We start from the raw sequence: 19401 nt of genomic DNA, 5'->3' as shown, positions 1-19401 counted from the left end.
ACATGGAAGTTTACATAGAAAGAAAAATTTGAGTGATACTTTGGAAAATAAAGCCACTGGCCCAAACCCCAGGAAGGAACGTGAAGACACGAGGTTCAGGGAGAAGCGACGCTTTAATGACAATCTTGCAAGATTTGGTGTCTGGTGGGCAGGCAAACCCAGAACTGTAACAATGGGGTTTTATCCCCTCCTCATGCAAGGCACTCTCACAGTTCCTCATTGGCATGAGTAACTACAGGGTCAATAATCTTCCCAAGGAAGTCACCTGGATTTGTTACTCTCCCTTTGCCTGGATTTTCCTGTGCAAGTATCCTGATGGTTATTACATCAGCAGGCTGTCACTCTAGGCTAGTTGTCCTTGAAAATGGACCACTTCAAGTTTTTATTTTTTACAGTATGATTTTAGTATCACAGATGGCCATAAATATGAGGAAGCAAAATGTCAAGTCATACATTCTGTTACTGTGCACAATATTTTTCATGTTGTACATCTATTTATTAATGCATGGATTAATAAAGTCAGGGATTATATTCATTGAGATGAATGATTGGTTACTGTATTTTATGTTTTATTACATCATTGTTATCCTGTTTCTGCTTGGAAACTTCTACTCCTACTAACTATTAAGACTCTTTCTCTTGTTCTATGAAATCTCTCCCCTTTCCTGACTTTTGCTAAAAATAAGGAATGGTGAATGAATAATGTCAGTTCATTCATTTCTTATCTCCTTCACGCTCAGGAATCTCTTCATTCTTAATGATCAGAGGATCATCCACAAGAGAGTTTGATATCCTACTCAGTCATATGCTTCAGGGTCATCCGTTTTTCTGCACAAATATGCATGTTCCTATGTGTGTCCTAGTTACCTAGAAGGGAGCCTCAAGATAGTCACTTGTTCCTACAGTTATCTAAAATAAACTGAGATAACACAATGACCATGTGTCTTTTCTTCAAATCTCAGAATATATGCCAAAAGTTAAAATCTCCAGATTATTATAATTGCACTCATTCTGTTCATGCTCATTATTGCATCATTAGTTATCGATGCATAACAAATCATTCTGTGTCAATGGGATTAAATAATAATATCTAGTATCTTTATCATTAGACAAATTTGTAAGCTGTGGAGTCATACTAATTTCTTTGTGCTCCTCATAAGCATGTAGTCAGCTGTCACACTGTGTTTTTAAGACTCATTCATGGAGTTGCTGCTGGACAAAGAAGCCTGACTGCTGGACAGGGAAGCCTACGGGGCTGCAAATATTCGGACACAACTGAGTGACTGAACTGAACTCATGATGTTAGTATGACTGTAGTGCTCATCTGTCTTGAATCAAATTTTTCTCTCAGTTTATCATGGTTTTATCTTAAGATTTAACATCTATTTACATAAAAATTAGCTTATCACATGAACTACTTAAATTTAATAACACAGTTTCTGTAACTAGAACAAATATCCCAATTAGACATGTATCTCACAGCCCTGTTAAGTGAGAACCTGCTGTCTATGATTATAGATTCAACCCTTAGCCATGCACCATCAGATTTTTCCCATTTAATTAAATTATTGGAGTATAATTATACAGAATAAACTTCATAAAGTGTACAAATTAATGAATTAAAAGAGTTGTACAAAAATAAGATAATCTACTAAATATTTTCGTTTGTGGATAATTTGACAGTGTAATAGTTTTACTTTTTTTTTTAACGTTATAATATTGTATTGGTTTTGCCATATATCAACATGACTCCACCACAGGTATACACGTGTTCCCCATCCTGAACCCTTCTCCCTCCTCCCTCCCCGTACCATCCCTCTGGGTTGTCCCAGTGCACCAGCCCCAAGTATCCAGTATTGTACATCGAACCATGACAGTGTAATAGTTCTAAAGTTTTTATGTAACTATGAAAATTTTAAACAATTTGAGCCTCTGTTTCCTTATTTCTGAAGGTTATGTGGAAAAATAAACATGACTTAACAGGGACACAATCAGACATAAATGAAGTGAATATGGAAATTCAACTTTTAGCCCAAAGAAAACACTCAAGAGTAAATGTTGCATCTGTTTCTGTGTGTGTGTGTTTGGCTGCATTTTTGTTTTAAATAAGCACAATCCTACACATATATGTACACACATACAGACAAGATTAGGATCCATCTTTTATATTAAAGGGAAAATTGAGTGAAAATTGGAGAGAATAGAAATGAAAAGAATGAACATTTCAAGTAAAATGAAATAAAAGAATGTAGAAATATAGACATAAAAACTTAAAGTACAGTGAGTGATCTCAGTTTTCATAATGGATCACATTTCCTGTCTTCATGTTAAAAGGCATCACAGTGAGGCATGTGTACAACAAAGTAAGGCAGTGAGGAATTCATTGTATCAGCTAATGGGATGGAAGACCTTCAAATAGACTGAAACTTTTGTTTTTTTTTTTTTTACTTAATGTGGATTTTCAACAAAAAATAGCCTAGTTAAGGTAAGCTAATGAATGAACTGCAGAGAAGGCAATGACACCCCACTCCAGTACTCTTGCCTGGAAAATCCCATGGATGGAGGAGCCTGGTGGGCTGTCATCTATGGGGTCGCACAGAGTCACACACTACTGAAGCGACTTAACAGCAGCAGCAGCAATGAATGAACTGAGAAGTTTAAACTCAATCCTTGCAAACAAACTTTATTGAATAAATGTCTATATTAGATTCCTATTGTTGTAAAATACTCCCAAACTAGTTGCTTAAAATAAACAAATATATGTTCTTACAGTTCTGGGTGTAAGGAGCTTAAAATAAATGAGTCTCATTGGGCTTATATCAAATGTCTGGAGACACGGTTCAATGTGGCAACACAGTAATATCCTACATTCACCTCCATCCATGGACACACCTAATCTACAGCTACCTATGCATCAACTTCCTCTGAAAAAGATATGAAAACTAGATGAACTTCTCCTCCACAATAAATAATAATAGGACCACATCAAGATGGTAGAAGAAGAGAAGTGGTCTCTCTAACAACCCCACCCCTGGCATTGGTAACCCAAAAATAGGCGGGATCTTACACTTAACAGAGATGTTCCCTGAGGGACAATAGGTGTATGCCTCATATCAGACTAATCAGGCCAACCCTTGGGGCCTATCTGCACCAGAGAGACAAGTATCCAGAATATGCAGCTTTGATAACAAATGAGATTATGTGCAGGAGACCTAAAATCAGTGGAGAGGGGAAAATCTGCTCTCATAGAATTCATGTGTTGATTCACTTACCCCAGGACCTAGCACCAAAGCAGGAGGTTAAAAAGTACCTAGAAAATACATAAAGTAGATTCATATTTAAGTAAAGCATTTAATGGGGGTTGCAAGGAACTCCCCAGGTCGGTAAGTGCCCAATATGCTACTGGAGATCAGTGGAGAAATAACTCCAGAAAGAATGAAGGGATGGAGCCAAAGCAAAAACAACACTCAGTTGTGACCGTGACTGGTGATAGAAGCAAGGTCTGATGCTGTAAAGAGAAATATTGCATAGGAACCTGGAATGTCGGGTCCATGAATCAAGGCAAATTGGAAGTGGTCAAACAGGAGATGGCAAGAGTGAACATCAACATTCTAAAGGAATCAGAGAACTAAAATGAACTGGAATGGGTGAATTTAACTCAGATGACCATTATATCTACTACTGCGAGTACATACATGATATTTTACATGTTTCAATGCCATTCTCCCAAATCTTCCCACCCTCCCCCTCTCCCATAGAGTCCATAAGACTGTTCTATACATCAGTGTCTCTTTTGCTGTCTCGTACACAGGGTTATCGTTACCATCTTTCTAAATTCCATATATATGCGTTAGTATACTGTATTGGTGTTTTTCCTTCTGGCTTACTTCACTCTGTATAATAGGCTCCAGTTTCATCCACCTCATTAGAACTGATTCAAATGTATTCTTCTTAATGGCTGAGTAATACTCCATTGTGTATATGCACCACAGCTTTCTTATCCCTTCATCTGCTGATGGACATCTAGGTTGCTTCTGTGTCCTGGCTATTATAAACAGTGCTGCGATGAACATTGGGGTACACGTGTCTCTTTCCCTTCTGGTTTCCTCAGTGTGTATGCTGAGCAGTGGGATTGCTGGATCATAAGGCAGTTCTATTTCCAGTTTTTTAAAGAACCTCCACACAGTTCTCCATAGTGGCTGTACTAGTTTGCCTTCCCACCAACAGTGTAAGAGGGTTCCCTTTTCTCCACACCCTCTCCAGCATTTATTATTTCTAGACTTTTGGATTACAACCATTCTGACTGGTGTGAAATTGTACCTCATAGTGGTTTTGATTTGCATTTCTCTGATAATGAGTGATGTTGAGCACCTTTTCATGTGTTTGTTAGCCATCTGTATGTCTTCTTTGGAGAAATGTCTATTTAGTTCTTTGGCCCATTTTTTGATTGGGTCATTTATTCTTCTGGAGTTGAGCTTTAGGAGTTGCTTGTATATTTTTGAGATTAGTTGTTTGTCAGTTGCTTCATTTGCTATTATTTTCTCCCATTCTGAAGGCTGTCTTTTCACCTTGCTAATAGTTTCCTTTGATGTGCCAAAGCTTTTAAGGTTAATTAGGTCCCATGTGTTTATTTTTGCTTTTATTTCCAATATTCTGGGTGGTGGGTCATAGAGGATCCTGCTGTGATGTATGTCAGAGTGTGTTTTGCCTATGTGCTCCTCTAGGAGCTTTATAGTTTCTGGTTTTACGTTTAGATCTTTAATCCATTTTGAGTTTATGTTTGTGTATGGTGTTAGAAAGTGTTCTAGTTTCATTCTTTTACAAGTGGTTGACCAGATTTCCCAGCACCACTTGTTAAAGAGATTGTCTTTTATCCATTGTATATTCTTGCCTCCTTTGTCAAAGATAAGGTGTCCATATGTGCGTGGATTTATCTCTGGGCTTTCTATTTTATTCCATTGATCTATAGTTCTGTCTTTGTTCCAGTACCATACTGTCTTGATAATTGTGGCTTTGTAGTAGAGCCTGAAGTCAGGTAGGTTGATTCCTCCAGTTCCATTCTTCTTTCTCAAGATCGCTTTGGCTATTCGAGGTTTTTTGTATTTCCATACAAATTGTGAAATTATTTGTTCTAGCTCTGTGAAGAATACTGTTGGTAGCTTGTTAGGGATTGCATTGAATCTATCAATTGATTTGGGTAATATACTCATTTTTCACTATATTGATTCTTCCAGTCCATGAACATGGTGTATTTCTCCATCTATTAGTGTCCTCTTTGATTTCTTTCACCAGTGTTTTATAGTTTTCTATGTATAGGTCTTTAGTTTCTTTAGGTAGCTATATTCCTAAGTATTTTATTCTTTTAATTGTAATGGTGAATGGAATTGTTTCCTTAATTTCTCTTTCTGTTTTCTCATTATTAGTGTATAGGAATGAAAGGGATTTCTGTGTGTTGATTTTATATCCTGCAACTTTACTATAATCATTGATTAGTTCTAGTAATTTTCTGGTGGAGTCTTTAGGGTTTTCTATGTAGAGGATCATGTCATCTGCAAATAGTGAGAGTTTTACTTCTTCTTTTCCAATTTGGATTCCTTTTATTTCTTTTTGTGCCCTGATTGCTGTGACCAAAACTTCGAAAACTATGTTGAATAGTAATGGTGAAAGTGGGCACCCTTGTCTTGTTCCTGACTTTAGGGGAAATGCTTTCAATTTTTCATCATTGAGGATAATGTTTGCTGTGTGTTTGTCATATATAGCTTTTATTATGTTGAGGTATGTCCTTCTATTCCTGCTTTCTGGAGAGTTTTTATCATAAATGGATGTTGAATTTTGTCAAAGGCTTTCTCTGCATCTATTGAGATAATCATATGTTTTTTTATTTTTCAATTTGTTAATGTGGTGTATTATATTGATTGATTTGCAGATATTGAAGAATCCTTGCATCCCTGGGATAAACCCCACTTGGTCATGGTGTATGATCTTTTTAATGTGTTGTTGGATTCTGATTGCTAGAATTTTGTTAATGATTTTTGCATCTATGTTCATCAGTGATATTGGCCTGTAGTTTTCTTTTTTTGTGGCATCTTTGTCAGGTTTTGGTATTAGGGTGATGGTGGCCTCATAGAATGATTTTGAAAGTTTACCTTCCTCTGCAATTTTCTGGAAGAGTTTGAGCAGGATAGGTGTTACCTCTTCTCTAAATTTTTGTTAGAATTCAGCTGTGAAGCCGTCTGGACCGGGGCTTTTGTTTGCTGGAAGATTTTTGATTACAGTTTCAATTTCCGTGCTTGTGATGGGTCTGTTAAGATTTTCTATTTCTTCCTGGTCGAGTTTTGGAAAGTTGTACTTTTCTAAGAATTTGTCCATTTCTTCCACGTTGTCCATTTTATTGGCATATAATTGTTGATAGTAGTCTCTTATGATCCTTTGTATTTCTGTGTTGTCTGTTGTGATCTCTCCATTTTTGTTTCTAATTTTATTGATTTGATATTTCTCCCTTTGTTCCTTGATGAGTCTGGCTAATGGTTTGTCCATTTTATTTATCCTTTCAAAGAACCAGCTTTTGGCTTTGTTGATTTTTGCTATGGTCTCTTTTGTTTCTTTTGCATTTATTTCTGCTCTAATTTTTAAGATTTCTTTCCTTCTACTAACCCTGGGGTTCTTCATTTCTTCCTTTTCTAGTTGCTTTAGGTGTAGAGTTAGGTTATTTATTTGACTTTTTTCTTGTTTCTTGAGGTGTGCCTGTATTGCCATGAACTTTCCCCTTAGGACTGCTTTTTCCGTGTCCCACAGGTTTTGGGTTGTTGTGTTTTCATTTTCATTCATTTCTATGCAAATTTTGATTTCTTTCTTGATTTCTTCTGTGATTTGTTGGTTATTCAGCAGTGTGTTCTTCAGCCTCCATATGTTGGAATTTTTAATAGTTTTTTTTTCCTGTAGTTGAGATCTAATCTTACTGCATTGTGGTCAGAAAAGATGCTTGGAATGATTTCTATTTTTTTGAATTTACCAAGGCTAGCTTTATGGCCCAGGATGTGATCTATCCTGGAGAAGGTTCCATGTGCCCTTGAGAAAAAGGTGAAATTCCTTGTTTTGGGATGAAATGTCCTATAGATATCAATTAGGTCTAACTGGCCTATTGTATCATTTAAAGTTTGTGTTTCCTTGTTAATTTTCTGTTTAGATGATCTATCCATAGGTGTGAGTGGGGTATTAAAATCTCCCACTATTATTGTGTTATTGTTAATTTATCCTTTCATACTTGTTAGCATTTGTCTTACATATGCGGTGCTCCCGTGTTGGGTGCATATATATTTATAATTGTTATATCTTCTTCTTGGATTGATCCTTTGATCATTATGTAGTGACCATCTGTGTCTCTTTTCACAGCCTTTGTTTTAAAGTCTATTTTATCTGATATGAGTATTGCTACTCCTGCTTTCTTTTGGTCCCTATTTGCATGGAAAATCTTTTTCCAGCCCTTTACTTTCAGTCAGTATGTGTCCCCTGTTTTGAGGTGAGTTTCTTGTAGACAACATATGTAGGGGTCTTGTTTTTGTATCCATTCAGCCAGTCTTTGTCTTTTGGTTGGGGCATTCAACCCACTTACATTTAAGGTAATTACTGATAAGTATGATCCCAATGCCATTTACTTTATTGTTTTGGGTTCGAATTTATACACCATTTTTGTTTTTACTGTCCAGAGAATATCCTTTAGTATTTGTTGGAGAGATGGTTTGGTGGTGCAGAATTCTCTCAGCTTTTGCTTGTCTGAAAAGCTTTTGATTTCTCCTTCATACTTGAATGAGATCCTTGCTGGGTACAATAATCTGGGCTGTAGGTTATTTTCTTTCATCATTTTAAGTATGTCTTGCCATTCCCTCCTGGCTTGAAGAGTTTCTATTGACAGATCAGCTGTTATTCTTATGGGAATTCCCTTGTGTGTTATTTGTTGTTTTCCCCTTGTTGCTTTTAATATTTGTTCTTTGTGTTTGATCTTTGTTAATTTGATTAATATGTGTCTTGGGGTGTTTTGCCTTGAGTTTATCCTGTTTGGGACTCTCTGGGTTTCTTGGACTTGGGTGATTATTTCCTTCCCCATTTTAGGGAAGTTTTCAACTATTATCTCCTCAAGTATTTTCTCATGGTCTTTCTTTTTGTCTTCTTCTTCTGGAACCCCTATGATTCGAATGTTGTAGCGTTTAATATTGTCCTGGAGGTCTCTGAGATTGACCTCATTTCTTTTAATTTGTTTTTCTTTTATCCTCTCTGATTCATTTATTTCTACCATTATGTCTTTTTTGGATTGTTTTTCTGGGTGCCTGATGTCCTCTGCCAACATTCAGAAGTTGTTTTGTGGAATTTACTCGATGTTTAAATGGTCTTTTGATGAATTTGTGGGGGAGAAAATGTTCTCCCCATCCTACTCCTCCACCATCTTGTCTCCTCCTCTGGAAGCAACCTACATTTTCCTCGGCAGACGAATGGATAAGAAAATTATGGTACATATACACAATGGAATATTATTCAGCTACTAAAAAGAATGCATTAGGATCAGTTCTAATGAGGTGGATGAAACTGGAACCTATTATACAGAGTGAAGTAAGTCAGAAAGAAAAACACCAATACAGTACATTAACACAAATATATAGAATTTAGACAGATGGTAATGATGTCCCTATATGTGAGACAGTAAAAGAGACCCAGATGTAAAGAACAGACTGTTGGACTCTGTGGGAGAAGGCGATGGTGAGATGATTTGAGAGAATAGCACTTAAACATGTGTATTATCAGATGTAAAATAGATCACCAGTCCAGGTTCAATGCATGAGACAGGGTGCTCAGGGCTGGTGCACTGGGATGATCCTGAGAGATGGGATGGGGAGGGAGGTGGGAGGGAGGGTCTGAATGGGGAACACATGTACACCCATGGCTGATTCATATGCGGCAAAAACCACCACAGTATTGTAAATTTCTTAGCCTCCAATTAAAATAAAAATTAATTTAAAAATAAAATAAAAATCCCCTGTGTTAGGGAACTCTGCTCAATATTCTATGAAGCGAAGTGAAATCTCTCATTTGTGTTCAACACTTTGTGACCCCATGGACTATGCAGTCCATGTAATTCTCCTGGCCATAATATTGGAGTGGGTAGCCATTCCTTTCTCCAGAACATCTTCCCAACCCAGGGATCGAACCCAGGTCTCCTGCACTGCTAGCAGATTCTTTACTAGATTAGACAGCATGGAAGCCCAAAAATACTGGAATGGGAAGCCTATCCTCTCTCCAGCAAATCTCCTTTCCCAGGAATCAAATCTTCTCCATTCAAGCGGATTCTTTACCAGCTGAGCTACTAGGGAGCCCATAAACAGGGAACCTAAACAGGGAAAACTCTTGAAACAGAATAGATACATGAATATGTATAACTGGATTACTTTGCTGTACACCTGAAATGAACACACATTGCTAATCAATTATGTTGTTGCTATTGTTTAGTCGGTAAGTCATGTCAGAATCTTTTGTGATCCCATGGACTATAGCCTGCCAGGCTCCTTTGTCAATGGGATTCTCCAGGCAAGAATACTGGAATGAGTTGCCATTTCCTTCTCCAGGAGATCTCAACTCAGGAATCAATCCTGCGTCTTCTGCATTGCAGGCAGGTCTTTACCACTGAGTCACCTGGGAAGCCCATTAATCAACTATATTCAATATGAAATAAAAGTTAAAACAGTAAAATAAAAAGGTTTTTACCATTTCATCCTAAAAAATCAACCCTTTTCTTGCACTTCATGAATTTTCTCTTCTGAATTGTGTTTATTATTATTACCTTTGCTCATTTTTCTAAGAGGATAGTCAATCACTAAGGTGTCTTGACACCATGAAGACATCACTCTTCTCTCTTTTGGATGAATTATTTTGCTGCTTTGTTAGGTATTTTGGACATCAAGGGGTTATAGCTGGGTTTGAAATGCTGCCAGAATCAAAGAACGTTTCCCTCATAACAGTCAATCAGGGTCTAAGCTATTAGATCATCTTTATTCATATTTATTTGATTACTATACCTATGTTTCTTAGAACTGCTTTCTCATGTTTATAAAGACATACATGGCACAAAATGATCATATTAATGTTGAAGACCACGTTTGCATGTCTATAGAAAGCTTAACAACTAGAATCTGGGTACTATTTGTACATACATTAGGGTAGAGATAATCTGATGTTCACAGTCTTGCCTTGCATCATTCCATTCCTAAATGATGTGGTTGGAGGTGAAAAGACTCTTGACTCCCCCATGGCCACAAGAGATCACAGTGCTGTGTTGCATGGGTGCACGTGTGTGTGTGTGTGTGTGTGTGTGTGTGTGTGTTGTGGGGCATGTGTGTCCTTAGAACAAGAGGACCTGAGCTCATAGACATCAAAATTTTCCCCTGGAAATATAGATGACAGAATGTTAACTGAACAGGGAAACAAAAGGGGGATATATTTCTATGTTCAGGATTCTTGGAAACAAAATTAATGAAGCACAAGTAATAACATGTGGATTAGGGACTCCTCATGCCTTGAAGTTCAGGAGCAGAGGAAGGTCACTTCATTCCCTAACATCCTCTAGCCCCATCTCCGATCACCCTCCCTCTTACATATTCCCTTTGGGAAACTGGCTTCTTTTGGAGACTGAATACCTGAAACAAATGGCATCTTTGGGGTCTTTGCACTGGCCATTCCACCTTCCAGGCAGGCCCTGTCTTCAGCTCCTCACCTCTCTTCCTTGAAGTCTCTGAAAACGTTACCTTGTTTGCCAACATGCCTAAACACTCAGTAAAGAATACCACCACAGCCACTTACCTCTCTGTACCCCTTTTCTTTTTCTTCATTTTACCTGTCACCATGTGACATTTTATAAAGTTTGTATTTGCTAATATTATTTCTCCTTTGAACCGTGGAGACTTTTCTCTCTCAGTACACTCTACTCCTTGCCTTGAACACTTCCCTCTGTGTATACTGTCAGAATACCCTTGACAGGCTGATTGCTGAAGGGCTTTGACTGCCAAAACAAAACTGTGAAGAAATGGAAAGTCTGAACCAACAAATAAAGCATAAGTCAAATAAATCAGTAATCATGAACTTCCCAAGAAGAGCAGCAACAAAAAGCAGACAAAAGCAAAGAACTGATGATTTTACTGTGAATCCTACCAAAATTTAAAGAGTTAACAATTTTTCTTAAACTCCACCAAATGATTTAAGAGGTGGGAACACTCTCAAATTATTTTCCGAAGACACTATTACCTTGCTACCAAAGCCAGAAAAGACCCTACAAGAAAAGAAAATGACAAATTGATATTCCTAATTAACATAGAAGTATAAACTATCAATAAGAGAGAAATATACATCGTGGTCAAGTGAGATTCATTTCTAGAATATAAGGGTGGTTCCCTATGTGCAAAGAAATAAACATGATACACACACCACACCGATAGAACTAAAGATAAAGTAAATATAAATTCAACTTTGTATTCAACTTCCTTTTATGATATACAGTCTCAACAAATTTAGAATAGATGGACCATTCCTCAAAATAATATGTGGCAAGTCACAGCTATCATACTCAACAGTGACAGTTTCAAAGTTTTCTCTCTATGATAAGGGACAAGACAAGGGTGTCACTCTCACGACTGCAATTCAACATAGCACTAAAAATTTTATCTAAATCAGTTAGACAAGAAAAAGAAACAAAAATCATCTAAAATCAAAAGGAAGAAAATTGTTCCTGTTTGAATATAAATCCCTAAAGACTTCACCAAAAGTTGTTAGAAACATTGGACAAAATAGTGAAGTTTCAGTATACCAAATCAACATATGTTAATATAAGATCAATATACAAAAATTTTGCTTTATACACCAACAGTAAGCCATAAAAAAAGAAATTAAAACATTATAATAGCATCAAAATAACAAATGCCTAAGAGTAAACTTAACCAAGGAAGTGAAAGACACACAAAACAATGAGATACTGATGAAAGAAATTGAACCAAGACACAAATAAATTGAAAATTATCTTTATTTGTGGATCCAAAGATTTAGTATTTTTAGACTGTCCTTACTTCTCAAATCCATATACAGTTTCTATGAAATCACTAACAAAATTCTAATGGCATTATCTGAAGAAATATATTTTAAAATCCTAAAACTTGTATGGAATCATAAAAGATCCCCAATAGCAAAAACAATCTCAAAAAAGAAGAAAGTTGGAGGCATAATACTTCCTGATTTCAAATTTCATTATAAAACTATAGTAATTAAACCTGTATACTACTAGCATAAAAATGGCCATAACTGAATAGAATTGAGAGCCTGAAAATAAACTTTTTATATACCATCTACTATTATTTAACAGAGCTCAGAAAATTCAATTAAGAAAGAACAGTATCTTCAAAAAATGTGCTGGTAAAACTGGATAATAAAGAGAACAAAATGGATCCTTATCCTGAACAAATAAAAATTTAACTTGAAATGGATTAAAAACTTAAACATAAAAACTAAAATTGTAAAATTCCTAGAATAAACTACAAGGAACACCTCTCTGACATTGGTATTGTCAATGATTTCTTTGGACGTGACACCAAAAATACAAGGAACCAAAATAAAAATTTAAAAATGGGAAAATACTAAACTAAAAATCTTCTTTGCAGTAAAATAGTCAACAAAATGAGGAGGCAACCGATTGTTGTTGTTGTTCAGTCGCTCACTCGTGTCTGACTCTGTAACCCCATGGACTGTAGCACGCCAGGCTTCCCTGCCCTTCACCATCTCCCAGAGCTTGCTCAAACTCATGTCCACTGAATTGGTGATACCATCCAAACATCTCGTCCTCTGTCATCCCCTTCTCCCCTTGCCTTCAATCTTTCCCAGCATCAGGGTCTTTTCTGATGAGTCAGCTCTTCTCATCAGGTGGCCAAAGTGTTGGAGGAAACTGATGGAATGAAAGAATATATTTCAAAACCCAAATCTAAATATGTTCTAAATATATAAGGAACTCCTACAACTCAATAGCAAAACTCAAATAATCCAATTAGAAAATAAGCAAAGAACCTGATAGAAATTTACATACAAACGGCCAACAAGTACATGAAAAGATGTTTAACATGTCTAACCATTAGGGAAGTCAACATCTAAATCACAAAGAAATATCATCTTACATCATTTAGAGTTGCTATTATGGAAAAGATGAGATAAATGATGTTGCTGAAGATATGTGGAAAAGTGAACACTTGTGCGCTATTGAAGAGGATGTAAATTGTCCCAGCCACTATGTGAAATAGTATGCAGTTCCTGAAAAAATTAAAAGTAAAACTACCATCTGATCCTGGATCTTTGGAATTAAATGAAGTAGAGGAACAGGGCATTAGCTGAAGATAGATATACAATGAAGTGAAGATGCTTCTTTTTAAAATGGGGCTTATTTGACATTTTATATTAATGAAAAAAATCCAGAGCAAAGAATGCTTGAAAATATTTTCTTGAAAATAAATTTATGAGATATACCTCTCATGGTATCATCTCAGAATGTGTAGTCACATGAAATAAAATTATAGGTGAAAAGAGATGTGTTAACAAGTTTTACTTTGCAATTCACTTATGAAGCTGAATGTGTCTTCAGGTTTGTTAGACATATACTATCTGTATCATAATTATCTGTGGGAGTCCTTTACTTTTGTATAGTGAGGTCTCAGTGTTTCTATCCCCCCCCTTTTTTTTGGTACTTATTCAAACAAATGGGAGATTTTTTTTTTCACCAGCTAGCTGTTTTCCATGTGTTCATTTATATATATATATATATATATATATATATATATATATATATATAACTTTACTAGGGATAAAGTAAAAATGTATACATTTTGTGTGGTTAATTCTATCTAGTCATTCATAATGTGTTCCCCCTTTTTTGACAGAAAGAATAGAACTGTCACTTTATTGTTATTCACTTGAGATCTGTACTTCAAACAAAATACAAAGTGGAGGTTCTTCTTCATGCTTTATTCTAATATATCACCCTTTATGCATATGTACAATTAGATTTCAAATCTCACTTATATTTCTTTCTTTCTTTTGTACTTTTATGAATAGATCTGTTTCTGAAACTTGTGTAACCTTTGTCCATCAGCTGCAAAGCATTCTCTTTACACTTGATTGAAGATTAGCTTCCAAAGCATCTTTAAATCCATATATCTTTATATAAGATAAAAGTATAACTTTTAGATACTGTTATATCCTCTTTTAGAAGGCTCTTGTTACATTCATTTATTCCCAAGGCTTTGGCAACATAATTGTGAATTAATTACTTATATCAAGGTCACTTAATGACATTTTATATTTATATAAATTAGTTTAATATTTTTCTATCTATTTTTTTCCCTACAGTTATTTTAGAGCCACTGGAGGTCAAATGAGTTGACCCTAAAGGAAATCAACCCTGAATATTCACTGGAAGGACTGGTGCTGAAGCTCCTATATTGTGGCCACCTGATGCGAAGAACTGACTCATTGAAAAATATCCTGATGTTGGGAAAGATTGAGGGCAAGAGGAGAAGGGGATGACAGAGGATGAGATGGTTGGGTGGCATCATCAACTCAATGGACATGAGTTTGAGCAAGCTCCAGGAGTAAATGAATGGCAGGGAAGCCTGGCATGCTGCAGTCCATGGGGTTGCAGAAAGTCAGACATGACTGAGAAGCTGAAAAACAATTCAGACATTGCCAATATCCCCAGAGGACAAATCATCTCTGGTTGATGACCAGTGCCCCAGAGTTTGAGAGTTAGAAGCATCCTGATGGAATTTTCAATCAAGACTCCACTCCTTACTTGGTTTATACTGGACAGAATACTAAATCCCTCTAAGATACATTTATACAATGGAAAATAGAGTTTATACAAGTATTACTTCATAGACTGAAATTTCATTAAAAAACTAAGTCAAAACTCTTTGGTATGCTAAACTAGGTTATGGTGCATAAAATCTAAGTGTACCTCCTCCTGTAATTACTATTTTATAATAAAGAACTAATGATATCTGTGAACTTGTGGCATAAGTTTGAAATTCTTAATTGTTTTTTAAAATATTATCCTGAAACCAATGAATTTGGTGTCCCAGTTTTTGTTTTGTTTTTTTTTTTTAACTAAAGACATAATGTTACTCTCTTTTCTAAGGAGGAGAATAATTATTATCTTGAGACACTGACTTGACCCCACAAGTTAATGCTTTGAAGATCCAAAGTGTTAGTTAAGGCAAATTCCTCAGTATTAGACTTTTGAGAAAATTCTAAATCAGTAGGTGATGAAGTGCTAGAAGCTCTTGAAGACAGGAGTGTTAATGTAGGAGGAGTAAGAAGAACTGAATTACCTGGCTTATCTACATAGTCTCCTAGGAGCAGGAAATCAGCTGGAAACTTTCCTTTTTGTCAGAGCAGTGTCCCAGAGGGAAATCATGTTCTTCCAGTCTAGAGTAACAAAAAGGAAACATTCTTAATGAGCAGATAAAGGGAGCAGCAGTCCCTGGGCATGTGCAACCTTAGTCTGCACAGAACACAGTTGTTTAGACTTATAAATCTTCCTTGGAGACCAGGGCTTACCCCCTTCCTGCTGCTTTGTCTGGATATAGAGCTTCAGTCTCCATCATCAACCATCCAGGGTGGAATTTATACTTCCACCCAGTGATCTTCTTCTCAGAGTTCCCATCAAGGTGAGCCTGAGATTTCAGTAGATACTGCAGGAAAAGATCAAAGAGAACAGAAGCCTAGAAAGTGACCTGAGGTCACCCAAGGGCCATTGCAGCCTAATTCTGAGCCCAAAGATCACTGTGGCTATTTTCTAGCTTGCTTAATAAATTAATGTATTTATTTATAATGCCAAAGGAGAAAGGAACTTGATCTCAGCAAAGCAATTGTCATTTGTGATACTTAAATGATAGTAGAATATAAGCCCAAGGATCTTTTTAATAAGGGGGAGTAGAATAGTAAAATATTGATCTGGCAAGATACACAGTGAAATGATGGCATTTCTTTTATTTTTAAAATGGAGCATAATTGACTTTGTTTCCACATTGATGAGAAAGATCCAGACCAGGGAAAGTTTGCAAATATGTACTTGCGGTAGCAGTAAATGAGACATACATTTCACAGTATCTTCCCTCATTCTGGGTATTCACATAGAAAAAAAAAATTAATAGGTTAAAAATTATATGCAAATAAACATTATTTTATAATTATTTCATTCCCTATGAGATAATATATTTTCATGGGTTAGTTAACCAATTACATTCTCTATTGCAAATTGTCTGAGTCCTTTGTTTTAACAAAGTGGGTCAGAGCACTTTTATTCCTCATTTTGACTGCTTTCTTTCAAAAGAGAAATTGCTATTTTTGTTACCAACTAGACAATGACACTTAGTTCTTTTATGTATATGTAGACATACATGTAGTGAATGTATGATAATTTATAAATTGTGGAGTTGAGCCTATTAGCTTTATTGTTTCTCTCTATTGCTTTTTTCTTTTTTTTTTTTTTACTAAAATGGCTTTCATTCCAGTAATTTTCACTTGTGAGTCTTTGTTTTAAATGAAAATGACAATGAAAAGTGAAAGTTCTCCTGCATCCCTTAAAGATAATAAATCACTCTTTATACATATTGCTGACTATTTTTCACATTCCTTTATTCCTTACTGTTCTGTTTGGCATTTTGGGATTAGATGTATTTCTAAAACTCACATCCCCTTAGGCATTTGAAGACATTCAACAAAAAAAAGACCTTTTTTTTTTTTTTTAACCATTAGACTAGAAACAACCTATATCTCAATAAACATGTTTAAACTCATATATCTTTAGATAAGATGAAATTATAACACAGATACTACCTCCCACTTCAAAAGGTTTTGTTATATTATTTTATGTCCAAGTCTTTGATAATTTAGTCTTCGATTAGTGACCTATACTGATGTTATTAAATTATTACTGTTTTATATTTTTATATGTTAGATGTAGATTTTCATTAAATTTTGTTATAAACAGTTGTTTTGAAACCACTATATTTAACCTAATTCATTCTTACTGACAGTTTTTTCATAAGTTGTGACTGTGTCATTGCTAAGTCATGTCTGACTCTTTGCAACCCCATGGACTGTAGCCTGCAATACTCCTCTGTCCATAGGTTTCCCCAGGCAAGAATACTGGAGTGGGATGCCATGCCCTCCTCCAGGGGATCTTTCTGACCCAGGGATTTAACCTGTATCTCCCTCAGTTCTCCTGAATGACAGGCAGATTCTTTACTGCTGAGCCACCAGGTTGTTACTTTCATTTAAAATTTGTTTCTATATCATGCACACATGCCTATTCATACGCTTTTTTAAAAATGCATGAATAGAATCCTATGTACATCATAGATACACTTTTTGTTTATTTCATTCTTTTAGTGGCTGTATAATATGCCACAATGGTGGCAGAAACCAACACGACATTGTAAAGCAATTATCCTTCAATTAATATCCCTGGGTGGGAGGGAAAGGCAACTAGATCTCATGTCTGCTTCTACATTCAGCTATTGTGATGCCACGTGTCATGTGCCTGTAGAACCCTCTGTTGTACCTTCATGATGGAACCAGAGTGAAAAGAATCTTAGTATGGCTATGAAAACAGAGACTCAGAGACTCTTTGAGAACTATTGTTTTGTGTTATCAGTAGATAAGTAGAACCACAAACTATATAAAAGTCTCTCATTGTTTTTAAAAAAATGGTACAATGGGACTCTGCTGTTCATAATTTTGAAGATCTTTCATATTCTTTGTTATTCTGCTGCTGTTATAACAAGGCTATAAAAATATTGTGAGATTGTGAAGTTCAAACTGTAGTTCTAACCAGGAGTGATTTTTCTCCCAGGAGACATTGAGCAATGTGTGGGAAAATGTCTGTCTGTCACACAGAAAAAGGAGTGAACGGAAACCAGGGAAGCTCTAGACATCCTACAAGGCACAGGACAGACCCCCACCACAAAGACCAACCTTCCCTAGAAAGTCAATAGTGCTGAGACTGAGAAAAAAACCCAGTTAAAGAACTCCTGTATTATTAATAGCTATAGCTTTCTTCAGCCTGCTTCCCCAAACTTGGAACATTTTACATTTGTCAGAAGCATTAGTGAACTCCTTTGCTACCTGTTTAAAAGTCCCAATCCCAATCAATGTGACAGCTCTTTAACACTTTTTGTGTGTGTGTGTGTGCGTGAAAGAGGTATTTATTATTTTCCAAACTATTCTTGACTTTGGTCAAAGACTTATACATTTGATCACCATTTGGACTTGCCTATATTATTTTATGCCCACATGCTATATGCCTATTATTCTACCACTGTCAACTTTTCAAATGATTTCTTTTTTAATTACAGTTTCTCAACTGACTTTTGAACAGTGATTTTGCTATTAAAATGTTTTACATTGTATTTAGTTAAATGTATCTTTTCTTACTTCTGAGTTTCTTTCCTTAGTTAAGATAGTTGGCTCTCTTGCTATATTTAAAATGGATAACCAACAAGGGCCTACTGTATAGCCCCGGGAACTCTGCACAACGTTATGTGGCAGCCTTAATGGGAGTGACATTTGGGAGAGAATGCATACCTCTGTACATATGGCTGAGTTCCTTTGCTGTCCACCTGAAACTCTCACAACATTTTAATAGGCTATACGCTAATATAAAATACAAAGTTCAAAAGGAAAAAAATAAGATAGTTGGCCTTCCTGTAGATTTTATGTGTGGTTTTCTAAATGTTCACCTGAGGATATTGCTTACTCCTACAGTGAATATATAATCCCTCTGATTCATTGCAGTAGGACCAAAGCTGGGAATCAACTTTATTTTCTTCCAATTAGATATCTATTCTGCCAGATTTCATTCAACAATCCAACCTTTTCAAACCTATTGAAATAAGACCTTGACATACTAAATACACTTACATACTGAGACCTAATTTATTGATTCATTGAACAAATAATAATTAAGTACCTGCTAAGTGCCAAAATTTCTAGGAATATTATATATCATATTCTTTTATGTCTATGTGATTTTCAACTTAATTATCAGCCCATGTTGAAGTCATTAAATTATGTTATATCTCATTTCAGTTAGCTTTGATGCATCTTTCAATTATGTTAAATATAGTTCCTTTGAAACTACTGTGTATAACCTGGTTCATCCTCTCTGTCATTCTTTTTACTTTATATAACCTCACATTTATTTAAATTTGTAGGTGCACATATTTTTGCATGGCTTCCCCAGTGGCTCAGTGGTAAAGAATCTGTCTGTAGTGCAGGAGACATGAGAGACACAGGTTCGATCCCTGGGTCGGGAGATCCCCTGGA

The sequence above is a fragment of the Bos javanicus genome, chromosome 7 (genome assembly GCF_032452875.1).
Source record: "Bos javanicus breed banteng chromosome 7, ARS-OSU_banteng_1.0, whole genome shotgun sequence".
Taxonomy (NCBI): domain Eukaryota; kingdom Metazoa; phylum Chordata; class Mammalia; order Artiodactyla; family Bovidae; genus Bos; species Bos javanicus.
Note: the sequence above shows the minus strand (reverse complement) of the source record.